The sequence below is a fragment of the Leucoraja erinacea genome, chromosome 6 (assembly GCF_028641065.1).
Source record: "Leucoraja erinacea ecotype New England chromosome 6, Leri_hhj_1, whole genome shotgun sequence".
NCBI lineage: Eukaryota > Metazoa > Chordata > Chondrichthyes > Rajiformes > Rajidae > Leucoraja > Leucoraja erinaceus.
Genome location: NC_073382.1, coordinates 25144589 through 25156236, shown reverse-complemented (window position 1 = coordinate 25156236; position 11648 = coordinate 25144589).

The window sequence follows — 11648 nt, the reverse complement described above, 5'->3', positions numbered from 1 at the left end:
ACAAATCTGTTGGGAGTTTTGTTTTGTTGCTTAAGGAAGAACGGATGGTGAGGGTAATTGGGGCTCTAGTCGATAGTAAGAAGGAGGCATAGGGCAGGTATAAGCAGCTGGGATCAAGTGTATCTCTGGAGGACTTTAGTGTACTAAGGAGCAAGCAGAAAAAGGAAATCAGGAGGTCAAGAAGGGGACTGGAGATACGGTGCCCTCCACAATGATTGGGACAAAGACCCATCGTTTATTTATTTGCCTCTGTACTCCACAATTTGAGATTTGTAATTGAAACAATCACATGTGGTTAAAGTGCACATTGTCAGATTTTATGAAAGGGTATTTTTATACATTTTGGTTTCACCATGTAGAAATTACAGCTGTGTTTATACATAGTCCCCCTCCCATTTCAGGGCACCATGTTTGGGACACATGGCTTCACAGGTGTTTGTAATTGCTCAGGTGTGTTTAAATTCCTCCTTAATGCAGGTATAAAAGAGCTCTCATCACCTAGTCTTTCCATCACCTTTGGAAACCTTTATTACTGTTTATCAACATGAGGACCAACGTTGTGCCAATGAAAGTCAAATAAGCCATTATGAGTGAGAAACAAGAATACAACTGTTAGATACATCAGCCAAACCTCAGGCTTCCCAAAATCAACTGTATGGAACACCATGAGAAAAAAGAGAGCCCTGGTGAGCTTACTAATCGCAAAGGGACTGACAGGCCAAGGAAGACCTCCACAGCTGATGACAGAAGAATTATCTCTATAATAAAGAAAAATTCCCAATCACCTGTCCGACAGATCAGAAACACTCTTCAGGAGTCAGGCGTGGATTTGCCAATGACCACTGCCCGCAGAAGATCATGAACAGAAATACAGAGACTACACTGCAAGATGCAAACCACTGGTTAGCTGCAAAAATAGGATGGGCAGATTACAGTTTGCCAAGTACTTAAAAGAGCAACCACAGATCTAGAAAAAGATCTTGTGGATTAAAGTGTAACACATGCAATTCTTATTACGAACAAGAATATCTGGGAAACTCGTATTTGTCTAATTCTCCCTTTTTAAGTGCATGAAGAGCTATTGTGAAATGCACTTTTTCAATAATCACTTTTGAAAATTAGGACGAAAATCCATGGGAATGTATCAGTTTTTAAAATAAGTGGGTCCAATAGGAGTCTGTAAATATACAGTATTGTTATAAACAATTCTCTCTGAATAGTTACTTTTCCCTGGATGTCCTTCTATAATTTTGTCATCTTTTACTGTCTAGATCTAAATTCTAGCAACAGAGTAATCTGTAACTATGACTAGATTTGTTTTATATTGTAGGTAGTAAATCCTTCCTGTATTTTAACTTACTTGAAACAAATCGCTTCTTCAATGCGGGGATTAAGACAGGCAGTGTACCAATACCAGCACCTGACTATGTATACACTTGTTTGAAAAAACATTACTTTAAATTAACAATTCTAAAAGATATCTTGTTAAACTTCTTGTGATAGGAACAAAATAATGAGATGATATAATAATATGTAATTAATGATGAAATCATCATGGAATGCATTTTGTGAAGATAAAAAAAACCTGCAACTACATCTTCTTCTTGCGTATGGCACAGCCTAAAGTTGCAGGACAACTTGTTCTATTTGATCTCATTTGATTGTGCACACCAGGTTGATTGCATTAGTCGAAACAGGGCGGACCACTTGAAGGTTGCAATCTCCCACCCACTGCAAATACTGGAAATATGAAGTAAAAACAGAAATGAAAAGCTGAAAAATGGTTGCCTGGAGAATCGGATGAAACTGCAGACAAAGATCACAGAACAAGCTTTCAAGAAGTAATTTGCATCACTCCAGTTAAAATGCAGAGAGGAAATACTACCTGAATCAGCAGATTAAAACAATACTAGTCATCAATACAACTGTCTCTCTGCTGGAACTTAAATCCGGACAGTAAAATGTGGCAGGATATTTTGAACTGTTTTGCAGAAGGACACACAGGTGGATGTAGTTAGTCAGCTAAGAGAGCTGATAGTAACTGAAGAAGGGTTTTGGCCCAAAACGTTGCCTATTTCCTTCGCTCCGTAGATGCTGCTGCACCCGCTGAGTTTCTCCAGCTTTTTTGTGTGCACACTATATTTACTGTTTGGCCACATAACTTTTACATAACTTGTTGATTTCTTGTTTTTCTTTTGTATTTTAATAGTTAAAGGCCAATTTTGAACCAGTTTCATTTCAAAGTGCCTCCACCTGGTGGTGAATGCAAATACTACCAACTTTTGCTTTCCACTATTGTGCTTTGAACATTAATTTTTGTCAAAGGTTAAAGTGCAAGAACAAACCTTGAAAAAAACTTTTGTTTTCCACGTTACACATTTTATTTGAACTTCTCGCTGACATATACCAATAATAAAGAACACCAAATCAAACAATTTTGATTACAAGTTTACAATGTACCTTCAGATTCAGATTCAATTTTAATTGTCATTGTCAGTGTACAGTACAGAGACAACGAAATGCATTCACAATACAAATTCAATTGATAGATCCAGTATTTCCATTGTATTTATCATGGATAAAAGCCACAAATGTGGTCTCTGAACTGCTCACTGCCTATTTTAAACATGATCACTTTTTCTCTATTTTCTTGTTCATCGACAATGATTCTCAACATTGTAACATTCATTTTTTTTAATCCTTATCTGTCTTCATACATTTCTGTGGCTTCATCCTCTCTCAATATCTATATATCTTACTCCTCCCAAGCATTGCCAACTATCCTGTATTAGCCGGGACATCCCGTATATTGGGCTAATTTGGTTTGTCCCATACGGAATTGCCCTTGTCCCGTATTTGACTGCTACTAGCAGGTGCTCCTCAACTTACGATGGGGTTACGTTCCGATAAACCCATCATAAATCGAAAATATCGCAAAGTTGAAAATGCATTTAATATACCTAACCTACCATCACCAGAGCGTTCAGGGTGGGACAGCCAGGTGCTTGTGGGTTTTCATTCTCTGGGTTAGTTCCCCCCCTCTCTCAGTCCTCTTCCTCTGGGAGTGTTTTTAATTTCCACGTTTTAATTATGAAATCTCTTTGACGTCTCTCAACCACCCACCCACCCCACTCATACTCCCACCACTGCCCCTTCAGTTGGAGCGCTTAACAATTCCCTGAGCACCGACGCCCCTTAAATCTCCCAGGTGCCAGCCCCCGCAGGAGCGAACACATGGTGAATTGTCACAGCAGGTAGCAGCTCTGAGATTTTATCAACCAGCTCATCAGATCTGTTGCCGTTCAATGTCCATCTCGCCTCCTGCAAGATTCCTCACAAGTCCCTCCCTTGGCGCTTCCTCCCACGAAAGGCTAACACGGTTCTCTTATCTCCCTGCAAAATCTCGTCGTACGCCAGCCTCTTGTTCGGTCCTGAAGCTCGCCTCTTCTGTATCCACTGCATGCTTTCTCTCTCCTTCTCTCTCCAGCCTCAGCTCAGATACCTTGCGTACAAAACGGTTGACTCAATCGACCTTACATCAAGATAAATAGGAGAGAAAGTGCACAGGCTAGTGTTAGATACTAATAAGCCAGCTTCTGCTTAATCTAAATATACCACAGGAAAGCAATTTTAATTAAACAGTAAATTATCAATGCAGCCGAACGCTGCCACGAGGCCAGGCTACTGAAATACAGTTTCTACTGAATGTGTATCGTTTTTACACCATGATAAAGTCGAAATATCGTAAGTCAAAGCATCATACGTTGAGGAGCATCTGAACTCTGTAATCACTAGAGGGCACGCTTACAGACAGATCCAAGATCTGATACAACAGCTTGCGTGTGTGTTGCAAAAAAGAAAAGACTGCAGCTATAACAAGTTATGGGGAGCAGAAAAGACGTGGGTTAAGCCGTCAACAGTGACTCGACAAAGGCCTTCTGTACTTTATGCCGTCATGAATTTCTCTCTTATTTTGACCTTTTGTCCCTTATTTGGCAGTGAGAAAGTTGGCAACCCTACTCCTCCCCCACAACTTGCTGCATTCCCCCAATCAGAACCTCAGTTTTAAGTGCCTGCTTGATTAGCTATAATTCCCTAAACATAGCGATTTCCACTTCTCCCTCTCTCTTTCTTTTAAATATTTTTTAACTTAAAGTTTGGTGATAATTACTAATAAGCTAGAATCAGATGAGCAAAATGGAGATGTAATTGGAGCTCAATATTTAGAACAGACTTGGCTGCTTCACAATACCAGAGACACAAATTTAATCCTGACCTTAGGTGCGGTCATGTGGAGTCTGTACATACTCTCTGTGATCACATGGGTTTGCACTAGGTGCAGTGGCTTCCTCCCGCAACACAAAGATGTGTGGATTTGTAGGTTAACTGGCCTCTGTAAATTGCTCCAAGTGGATGCGAAAGTGGACTAACATAGAACTAGTGTGAACGGGTGATCAATGATTAGTGTAGACTCGATGGGCCTGTTACCAAGCGAATGCAGCGGTATAAACTGTGTATTCTACCAAGGAATTAATCTAGAGTTCTATCAACTCAATAGCTTCCTTTCTTGTTCTGCTGTTCACACACTACTTACACAGTCCCAGTTCTAGTTCAGTTCATTAATCTGCAATTATGAATGTTCAAAAGCTTATTTTTATTATTTTCATTTAATCCTTAATGTGTTTGCTACTGGAATAAGAAAATATTACATGTGTTTGAAACATCTTCTTATCTTTATTCATAATTTATGTGTAAAAATATATTTAATCTGAGGCAGGCAGCGACTGTATCAGTGTGATGTGGGCTGATGCTTTACCTACAGGAGGTGTGAATGTCCGTTAAGGCAAAGATTCATCTCTGAGGAAAACTGAGTACAGGGTTGGCCCTATGAAGGAGCCGCCAATCTGATATAAGATATTTAACTGTGAAATGCCTGCCCTTTAGTAGTGGATAGATTGAGTGGGGGGTCTGTGCTGTTCCAAGTTTGCGGTGGTTGCGGTGCGTTTCCCCCAGTAATCTCACCCAGTGCACATTGACCAGCACAGTTCGCCACTCTTGTTAGCAGAGGCTCTTTGTGCAGGTGTTACCCGTAGCCCAAAGGTTTTGCGGAGGTTCTGCATTAGGATCGGGCATGCTGCGAGCTAGCAAGAGGTTTGTCAGATCAGATCAGCCCAGGTTGCCGAGTGGCCAAAGGGCGAATTTTAATGGGTCGTTATTAAACTGTTCCATCTGTGCGGCATTGCCAACTCTCTCTCCCAGATCCCCCACCCCAACTGTCGATAAAGTCTGACTGAGAAAATGCTGCACTCATATTACGAGTTGGTTCCGCTTTTGCCCACTCGCTGGGGCTGGTGGTGCCACCAAAGAGAATGAGAACAGGTCCCGTCAGCTGGGGAGCTGTGAACCACTCCTGAGTGAAGCATCTAGTTTGGCTGCAGATCAAATGGCTGCAAATTCTCATAATTATCACCGCCTGGTCACCCGGACCCGGCTCCCAATTGTGTGCCCTGACAGACTAGAAGCAACCCCAGAGGTTAGAGCAACAGCATCTTTATTTAAGCCAACCCACCTCGAAAGTTTAACCAGCCTGTTCGAATCCAATCGGAACTTTCCAACCTATCCCCCACACAGCACATTCTCCTCGTTTCCTTCAATCCAGTAAGGTTGTTTAGATAGGATTGTAAGGACTGTCTCAAATTGGTTGACCACACTAGTTGTAATTCGGGTAAATCAATATCGAATTTGAATGGCTGTGACTCCAGCTAATGCCAGGGATTTGGTCACCCCGGCGAGCGGTCTTGGACATCGGGCCGCCCGTTGCTGCAACTACGGAGGGCTTGGGGAGGCCCTGACCACGAGGAACAGTGGAGGAAGAGACTGACTTTGGTGCCTTCCCACACAGTGGGAAACTTTGATTCTGCTGTGTGGGGATGTTTTATGTCAAATTCTATAGTGTGTTGTGTTCTTTATTTTTATTGTATGGCTGTATGGGAATTTCATTTCACTGTGCCATCTGGCACATGTGACAATTAAATGTATCTTGTATCTTGTATCTTGTATAATTGACAGGTTTGTTCCAGGCATTCTTGCGTTTTCAAGGCTGGTGCTGTATTGAGTCAATAATTTAAATAGATGCAATTGTGGACTTGTGCAGTCTGTAGTTCGCTGTGGCCTACTGCTGACATATTTAACGGATAATTTTATTTATAAATCTCATTGAATTGAAATCGCAGGCCCGAACACATTAAAAATGGATATTTTAAAACACACACAGTAGCTCAGCTGGCGAGAATGTTTATCCTGAATGACCCATGACCGGGGCATGCGCAGTTGTAATACCGAACTCGCTTATTAAAAATGGATATTTTAAAACCTTAATTACTACTGAACAGCATAACTCACTTGTTTTACTTTTATGGAATAAAGGCTAAATATACTGGCGGACTGGTGGTGCACCGGTAGAGCTACTGCCTTACAGCGCCAGAGACTCGGATTTAATCCTGACTATGGGTGCTTGTCTATACGGAATTTGTATGTTCTCCCCATGACTGCATGGGTTTTCTCCGAGATCTTCAGTTTCCTCCAACACTCCAAAGACGTATAGGTTTGCAGGTTAATTGGCTTGGTATAATAGTAAAATTATCCCTAGTGTGTGTAGAGTAGTGTCAATGTGCAGAGATCGCTGGTCGGCGCTGACTCACTGGGCCCAACGGCCTGTTTCCGCGTTGTATCTCTAAACTAAACAAAACTAAACTGTAAATATTCATTAAGTCAGGCAGCACTGTGGCCAGAGAAACCTTTACAGAATAGAGATGTTTTAATGTATGTGTAGTCCAATTCTCTCAGACCAATTATTTCAAATTGCATAAAATAGTAGAATATAGTTATAATTTTGTTTATGATATTTTTGCTTCTACCATTCTCAATCTTTATTTCATTCTGGTGGTGCTTAAAAATGGACTTTTATAACTACTTGCCTAAAAGACTAAAAGCGGTGCATGCTGCTCCTTCAACACTGGTTGGACAATATCGGCGTTAATGGTAATATGACAGTTTTGTTCAAGAAGTCACCTGTCAATTGTCTCAGGCACATTTTACAGTGACAAATAGGCTGCATAAATGCTAATTATATTGTAGCAACACCAGGCACTGTGGTGAAAATAGTTGAGAAATGTTTTGAGGCAGACCCATCATCTGAACTCAGTTTCTTTAACTGAGCCATACTTAAAAATAAACAGAAAAACGGCAAACCTTGGAGAAAGAGTCCGTGTGACATTTATAAAAGGTATGGAAGGAAAATGCAAAGATCCAATGGTAGAAGTGAAATTAGCAATAAGGAATGCATAGAAGCATATTTGAAGCATACAAGGATGAAAAATGAATAGTTAATAATGAACAATAATTTTGTTAAACAACCTTGTGATAGTGTCTTCATACAGTTTTGTTTCAGACCTCATTGCTAAATGTGAATAAGGTTGATATTTGGTCAAGGTTAAGACTTCCATTTCATCAAAGGGTTAACTTTGATTGCAGTCATTATATATAATGCCATTGGAGCACAGGCAACTGATATCACTTTATTCCCTTGTGCGCGTGACCTTTTCCCTTGTGGACTCTGCCTGATCACTACCATGTGACAGCGTGCGTTGTGCTCTGACACAAATCCTCTTTGTTTCCTGCACTTCACTTGATCTTTATTACCTCAGGAGGAAGTGCTGGTATGTTGCAATTGACATCAGTTATCTAAACAGCCAAGTCATCTCCACTTCTGGATACTTTTCACCTATGGTAGTTTCCTCACACCCAGGTGTATCCTTGATTGAACACCAGTCAATTTCAGCCTGGACCTCACCATAGTATTCATTCCAAATTAATCTCATTTCATTCTTCCCATTGAAATCCCATTTATTGAGCCCTGGACAATTCTGCCGAGGAACAAAGTTGTCTGCGGAAGGTGGTGGGCATTGCCCTATCAATCAACGATATTAACCTCCTCACCACTGAACTGGTCTACAGGAAGCACTGCCTCAAAAATTGAGTCAATCTCACCAAAGATCCACACCGTCCTGACCACGCTCACTGACTGCTGCTATCGACAGATTGTGCAGAAGCCTGAGAACGGACTTCCAGGATTAAGAACAGCTTTGACATAGGTAGGAAAAGAGAAGAGGTCCTGAAAGGAGAATTTAGGGAGTTGGGAGGAGAGTTAAGGAGAAGGACCAAAAGGTAACAATCTCAGGATTACTGCCTGTGCCACGCGACAGTGAGGGTAGGAATGGAATGAGGTGGAGGATAAATGCGTGGCTGAGGGACTGGTGCTGTGGGCAGGGATTTAAGTTTCTGGATCATTGGGACCTCTTTTGGGGAATGTGTGACCTGTACAGAAAGGACGGGTTGCACTTGAACCCAAGGGGGACCAATATCCTGGCGGGGAGATTTGCAAAGGCTACTGGGGAGACTTTAAACTAGAATGGTTGGGGGGAGGGACTCAAATAGAGAAAGCTAGTAGACAGTGTGTGAGGCAGGAGGCAGAGAAGGGAAGCACTCGGACCCAAAATGTAGGGGAGAAAGAAGAAAAAGATAATAAACAGAGAATAAGAGGTGGTGGGTTTCTTAAATGTGTATATTTTAATGCTAGGAGCATTGTAAGAAAGGTGGATGAGCTTAGAGCCTGAATTGACACCTGGAAGTATGATGATCAGTGAAACATGGTTGCAGGAGGGCTGTGATTGGTAACTAAATATTCCAGGATTTCGTTGCTTCAGGTGTGATAGAATTGGAGGGGCAAGAGGTGGAGGTGTTGCATTGCTTGTCAGGGAAGATATTACAGCAGTGCTTTGGCAGGATAGATTAGAGGGCTCGTCTAGGGAGGCTATTTGGGTGGAACTGAGAAATGGGAAAGGTGTTGCAACACTTATAGGGGTGTAGTATAGACCGCCTAATGGGGAGCGAGAATTGGAAGAGCAAATATGTAAGGAGATAGCATATATTAGTAGTAAGCACAAGGTAGTGATTGTGGGAGATTTCAATTTTCCACACATAGACTGGGAAACACATTCTGTAAATGGGCTGGATGGTTTGGAGTTTGTAAAATGTGTGCAGGATAGTTTTTGCAGCAATATATAGAGGTACCTACTAGAGAAGGGGCTGTGCTGGACCTCCTGTTAGGAAATGAGATAGGTCAAGTGGCAGAGAGGTATGCGTTGGGGAGCACTTCGGGTCCAGTGATCACAATACCATTAGTTTCAATATAATTATGGAGAGGGTCAGAACTGGACCTAGGGTTGAGAGTTTTGATTGGAGAAAGGCTAACTTTGAGGAGATGCGAAAGGATTTAAAAGGAGTGAATTGGGACATTTTGTTTTATGGGAAGGATGTAGAAGAGAAATGGAGGACATTTAAAGGTGAAGTTTTAAGAATACAGAATCTTTATGTCCCTGTTTGGTTGAAAGGAAATGGTAAAAATTGGAAAGAGCCATGGTTTTCAAGGGAAATTGGACACTTGGTTCGGAACAAGAGAGAGATCTACAATATTTTATAGGCAGCATGGAGTAATTGAGGTGCTTGAGGTGTATAAAGAATGTAAAAAGAATCTTAAGAAAGAAATTAGAAAAGCTAAAAGAAGATATGAGGTTGCTTTGGCAAGTAAGGTGAAAGTAAATCCAAAGGGTTTCTACAGCTATATTAATAGCAAAAGGATAACGAGGGATAAAATTGGTCCATTAGAGAGTCAGAGTGGACAGCTATCTGCAGAGCCAAGAGAGATGGGGGAGATATTGAACAATTTATTTTCTTCGGTATTCACCAAGGAGAAGGATATTAAATTATGTGAGGTAAGGGAAACAAGTAGAGTAGCTATGGAAGCTATGAGATTCAAAGAAGAGGAAGTACTGACACTTTCGAAAAATATAAAAGTGGATAAGTCTCCAGGTCCTGACAGGATATTCCCAAGGACATTGAGGGAAGTTAGTGTAGAAATAGCAGGGGCTATGACAGAAATATTTCAAATAGAAACGGGAATAGTCCCCGAAGATTGGCGTACTGCGCATGTTGTTCCATTGTTTAAAAAGATTTCTAAGAGTAAAGCTAGCAATTATAGACTTAGTTTGACTTCAGTGGTGGGCAAATTAATGGAAAGGATACTTAGAGATAATATATATAAGCATCTGGATAAACAGGGTCTGATTAGGAACAGTCAACATGGATTTGTGCCTGGGAGGTCATGTTTGACTAATCTTCTTGAATTTTTTGAAAAGGTTACTCGGGAAATTGATGAGGGTAAAGCAGTGGATGTTGTATATATGGACTTTAGTAAGGCCTTTGACAAGGTTCCTCATGGAAGGTCAGTTAAGAAGGTTCAATTGTTGGGTATTAATGGTGGAGTAGCAAGATGGATTCAACAGTGGCTGAATGGGAGATGCCAGAGAGTAATGGTGGATGGCTGTTTGTCAGGTTGGAGGCCGGTGACTAGTGGGGTGCCTCGGGGATCTGTGTTGGGTCCACTGTTGTTTGTCATGTACATCAATGAACTGGATGATGGTGTGATAAATTGGATTAATAAGTATGCAGATGATACTAAGATAGGTGGTGTTGTGGATAATGAAGTACATTTTCAAAGTCTACAGAGAGACTTTTGGAAGAGTGTGCTGAAAGATGGCAGATGGAGTTTAATGCTGATAAGTGTGAGGTGTTATATCTTGGCAGGACAAATCAAAATAGGCCGTACATGGTAAATGGTAGCGAATTGAGGAATGCAGTTGAACAGAGGGATCTAGGAATAACTGTGCATAGCTCCCTGAATGTGGAATCTCATGTAAATAGGGTGGTAAAGAAAGCTTTTGGTGTGCTGGCCTTTATAAATCAGAGCATTGAGTATAGAAGTTGGGATGTAATGTTAAAATTGTACAATACATTGGTGTGGCCAATTCTGGAGTATGGTGTACAATTTTGGTCATCTAATTATTGGAAGGATGTCAACAAAATTGAGAGAGTACAGAGGAGATTTACTAGAATGTTGTCTGGGTTTCAGCAACTAAGTTACAGAGAAAGGTTGAACAAGTTAGGGCTTTATTCTTTGGAGCGCAGAAGGTTAAGGGGGTACTTGATCGAGGTCTTTAAAATGATGAGAGGGATAGACAGAGTTGACGTGGATAAGCTTTTCCCATTGAGAGTAGTGACTATTCAAACAAGAGGACATGACGAGAATTAAGGGACAAAAGTTTAGGGGTAACATGAGGGGGAACTTCTTTACTCAGAGAGTGGTAACTGTGTGGAATGAACTTCCAGTGGAAGTGGTGGAGGCAGGTTCGATTTTATCATTTAAAAATAAATTGGATAGGTATATGGACGGGAAAGGAATGGAGGGTTATGATCTGAGTGCAGATAGATGGGACTAGGGGAAAGTAAGTGTTCGGCACGGACTTTAAGGGCCGAGATGGCCTGTTTTCCACGCTGTAATTGTTATATGGTTCGTCCACGTTCTTGAACCACATTTCACAACTCTAACCACAACTATAACTTTAGTGCTTTCTATAGATTTCTATGGATTTTGTACAGGTTGCACAATGAAATTTGGTTTTCACTATTATCATCTGGTTACCTAATAATCCTGATAATTTATTGTACTATTGATTATTGTATACCTATTG